The sequence below is a fragment of the Meriones unguiculatus genome, chromosome 1, assembly GCF_030254825.1.
Source record: "Meriones unguiculatus strain TT.TT164.6M chromosome 1, Bangor_MerUng_6.1, whole genome shotgun sequence".
NCBI lineage: Eukaryota > Metazoa > Chordata > Mammalia > Rodentia > Muridae > Meriones > Meriones unguiculatus.
Window position 1 is genome coordinate 66,887,735 of NC_083349.1, and position 4,878 is coordinate 66,892,612.

The 4,878-nt window shown below is 41.5% G+C and overlaps 1 pseudogene; it reads left to right on the plus strand.

The window, feature by feature from the left end:
• Positions 1-265: 265 nt before the first annotated feature.
• Positions 266-383, plus strand: LOC132651892 (small nucleolar RNA SNORA17; annotated as a pseudogene).
• The last annotated feature ends 4,495 nt before the right edge of the window (positions 384-4,878 follow it).

Sequence of the window (4,878 nt, forward strand, 5' to 3'; positions counted from 1 at the left end):
CGGAAATGGCGAGGACTAGATGAAGAGAAATCAGATGGCAAGCTACTTATATTGATCAGAAAATTGAACATAAGGAGTACATGGTTGGTACAGTGGTCCTAGGAGAAAAGGAATCTAAAGTTGATATGATTTACTGAGAAATTAGATGCTGGAGTTGAGAAAGACGGTGAATAGAAAGAAAGTTTCTGTCGTCAGCTGAGGGACTGTGGTGTCACTCTCTAACCTGACAAAGGCAGAAGATATTCTTAGACAAGATGGGAGTTCGCCTGCTGCTGGAGGTTTAAGTAGCACATCTGTGTCAGAAACTGGCAGAGAAGAGAGAGGCTATGTATATGCTTACTGTTCTAATCAATGAACATGTGAATGATTATTAGCCTAACATTCCCTGGAAAGAGAGAGAGAGAGAGAGAGAGAGAGAGAGAGAGAGAGAGAGAGAGCCTGAGATGACCACCAGTCCAACACCAGGAGTGCCAGACAGAGAGTTAGCCTGAGATGACCAGTCCAGTGCTGGGCAGACTTGGATGTCCTCACAGGATGGAGAGCAAAGCTGAGACAGAAACCATGCCTGGAACTGTGGGCCCCAGGAAGGAGTGAGCCTGATACAGACCCTTGCAAGGAACCACTCAGGCAGGCTGGGCAAAAAGTGAGCCCACAATGGCCCACAGAATGGCACCAGGGGGCCTACACTGAAAGCTATCCTGAAATACTACCAGCCCATGCCGGCTCTATTCAGGCCTGAGGGAGGGGGAAGACCATGCCTGAGATGATCCCTTCCTGGTGCCACAATGCACAAATGGAGTATAGCAATTCTGAGACAACTCTGGATACTGAACTCTAGATACCAGATAGCACTAAGAGGAGCAAGGCAGTGCTGGAGAAATGAAAGAGAAAGAGAACAAAAGAACGTGGACACAATAAAGAGAGGCAAAACTAGCAAACTGGGAGTTTTGAGGAAGAGCCTGATGTAAGTAGCTGGTGATGTCACCTTGGACCATGGTGGAATTCTGTCCTGCGTTGCCACTGGGGGCCACACCTGGGTCTTGAGGTCATGAGAGCAGGAGAGCTGCCCTTGCCCCATACCTGCTGCAGTTCTCAGGAGAGAGGGTCTGCACCTCCCCTGGCAGCACACTAAAGCTGATCCTGATGGCAAGGAAGCAATCCAAGTCTTCACTGACTTCTGTCTGCACCATCACTTCTCAAAGACCTATTTGTAGTTTGCCATTCTTAAGAGACAGAATGAGTTATTAACCTTTTCCAATGGAAATCTGATTTTTCTTTAGATTATTTTTTTAACTTCAGACTGACCAGATTCTGCGAAGGGGATAGAAAGAATAATGAGTGTGGAATGACCGTTTTGATGACATCCTGGTCATCACTTCAATGGTACAAGTCCCACTAAATGCCAAACCTCATCTCCACCCTGTCTAAGGCTTCGGTCGGAGAGCAGAGATCAGCTTTAGGTCCTTTGGTAATCCATAAAACCTATCAAGCAAACACTGGTTTTTCAGACTAAACATTTTTGTCTCCCACATTCATATGTTGCAAGCCTGACCCGTGAGATTATATATTTGGATATTGTAGGGTTGAGAAGTTTAGGTTAAAGGAGGTAATACACAGGGGTCTCATTAAGTGTGATAAAAGAGGCACTCTCCCTTTCATGCACTCACATGATTAAGTTGTGTGTGCACAGAATTGGCTGCTCCTACAAGCCAAATGCAGAATCCTCAGAATGAAATGTTTCATGCTGACCTTGGTCTTGAAATTTCCCCCTCCAGGAGGGGGAGAAATAAATGTGTGTTGTTTAAGTACCAAGTGTCTGAGACCTTGTTATGTTAGCTACAGCACACTGAAACAGACAGTCATCAGAGAAACCAAAAATGGCAAACAGGGTTTATGTTCAAATCTGATACTTATTTGTGAACAGCCCCAGAAACAACATGAAAATGCAGGTATTTTTCTTGTATGTCCCTATCCTTTTCTTCATTCCTCAGAGACACTTTCCTATGATGTAGTGTTTGGGAGGAAAAACAGATGGCTGGTGAGAACACAGAAATATGATCAAGATACAGATGATTCCTCAAAGGAGACAAGCTGCACTTAAATCTGAAGAAAATAATTTTTAAAATTTTATTTTTCTCATTAGTTACATTTTGTTAATTCTGTATCCCAGTTGTATCCCTCATTCCCTCCCCAATCCCACCCTCCCTGCCTCATCTCCTCCCTGCCCCTTTCCAAGTCCACTGATAGGGGAGGACCTCCTCCCCTTTCATATGACTCCCTTTTGTCAGGTATTTTCAGGACTGGCTGCAAAGTCCTCCTCTGTGGCCTAACAGTACTGCTCCTCCCTTGTGGAATGGGGAGGTCAAAAAGCCAGTCATTGAGTTCCTGTTAGAAAATAATTTTTAAAGAGAGAAGAAAATTATTTTAATATGAAACATGAAGAAAAATTAAAAGCTAGTTGGGTATTGTCAATCAACTATATGTAACTTCTATAAAAAGAACAGAGTGTGGCATGGCACCTTTCAAGATATGTCACTACCAAGTTTTATGTGGCAAAAATTTAACCTTGAGGCAGATTTCTCTGGATTGGATGGGTCATTGCCAGGTTACATCCATGTAGGTGACTATGTGGTGTTGATAGGAGTGAGACAGAGAACATTGTGTTATTACAAAATACATCTATCCCAATGTACAACTTTGTTACACAAAGAATTTTCACCACTCAGCAGTCATTAGTTATCTGTAGTCCTTTGTTTAGGAGTGGAACCTTATAAAATTTTTCTCCTTTCAAGTTAAGATGTCCATTAATATTTCCATTTTCTGGTCTTGTTATATACCCATTTCTAGATGAGACTATTTCTAGAAGAATTCCTGTTATTCTTACTTTCACAGTCTTTCCAACCTTTCTTCTTCAATGGTCCCTGAGCCATAGATGCAGGAGTTGTGACATAGATGTATACACTGGGGATGGGAATCCCATGATCTTATTGATTTCCATATTGTTTCCAGTTATGATTTTCTGTGATAGTCTCCATGTGTTGTGAAGAGAGATTTCTTTGATGTAGGTGGTGGCTACACTCATCTCTAAGGATAAGATTCAGAATGTCATGAGGAATGTTGCTATTTTGTCAAAGTGAAGGTGATAGGTTCTTTTCTAGGTCGATGGCCTCACTAGCCCCTAAAAAGCTAGCTAGAATTTTCAGAATCAGCTGTGATTTCTATCCTGTTGGCCAATTAGACTGATGCTTGTTGCCACTGATATGAGGGGCACTTACTGCAACTTTATGCATATTTTCCATGTCAGTAATTACTGTGGTTCATAGGTATTGCAACTGTGCGGGACCGTTTAGTTGCCCCCCGCCACACACACACACACACACACACACACACACACACTTGGTAGTTTGCATATAGTACTAGAGCCATGGAAGCTATTAAAACGTTTTACAAAAAACAAACAAACAATAAAAAAAAACTATTGTCATCTTTACGGTTTCAGTTTGATTTGAGTCACCTGCTAGTTGTTGAAAGGAGATGAATGGGTTGCTTTCTCATTGAATTAAATAAATACAAACAGCTGTGCAGCAGGTGGTAGACAGGTAAGAAAAAAAATCTTAAATATAAAAGATGCCAAACGCTGACATAGAAGCACAACCAAAGACAGACACTGGAGTGCAAAGCAATAACCTAGCGTTGATGCTGTCTATAACCTCAGACCCGACAGTGCCATCTCTGGACCCAGAAAAGGGAAATCATGACAATGATATGTAAAGTACATTTGCGCTTTCATCCTCCCATGAATGACTACATATATCTTCCAGCACAAACACTGGTGATTGGTGACATGCATCACAAAGAGGCATCACAGCAAGAATCCCACCTAGAGTTTAAAGAAAAACTATGATCAAAGGCATTTTTCACAGTACTATCCCTCAAAGTAAGTCATCACTTGCGGGTGACATGATCTGCATTAATTAATTATCACATTTGCAATATTAACTTATGAGTGTTGATTCTTCCCTATCTGTACTTCGGTTTCGCTCATTTTATCATTTCACAGCAGGAATCCACTTAGCTTATGTTCCTACCATTAACTCACAATAGATGAACACAACATTTCACATCATTCAATACTGGATCTAACACACGAATTAGCAATCTTTATTTCCTTCCACTCCTTAACTTACTGAATGGTTTTCCTTCTATAGACACTAATCAGCATTTTAACAATTGTGTTTTCTAAGCACTAGATAGATTAAATAAGAGAACCTCAAATCAGACTTTGCTGGAACTAATTCATACTATCCAGGAACCGGAATGTTTTTAATTTAGTAAGTATATCAGCTGGGGAGGAGGTTCAATAGGTAAAGTGCTTGTTACACAGGACAAGGAGCTGAATTCCCGGCACATGTGAAAAGCTAAGAGCAGTGGTACCAACCTGTAACTCCATCCCTGGGGAAACAGAAACACGAGCATCCCTGGGGCTCGCTTGCCTGGGGCTCGCTCACGGTTCTCCTGCGCAATTAGTGAGCTCCACATTCAGGGAGAGACAATTCCCAAAACAACAAGACAACGATAATCGAGGAAAATGTCAGATACCAACATTCAGCCTCTACAACCACACTAACAAGTACATACACAGAAGTAAAGAGATAATGATCCTTAGATATGGGTTATATCCTTATTCAACAGCATATTTAGTCGTTTGGGCAATCCTAATACCTAAAGATGGTAGTTATGACTTTCAGTACACTTCAAAAATGAGAGGTTGGTTACAGTCACATTGCTAGACTGGATTTCCTCCATAGAATCATACCTTCACAATCCCTAGACACTTACTGGCATTACCATTATTTCCAGATATTTTTTTTCTTAGCT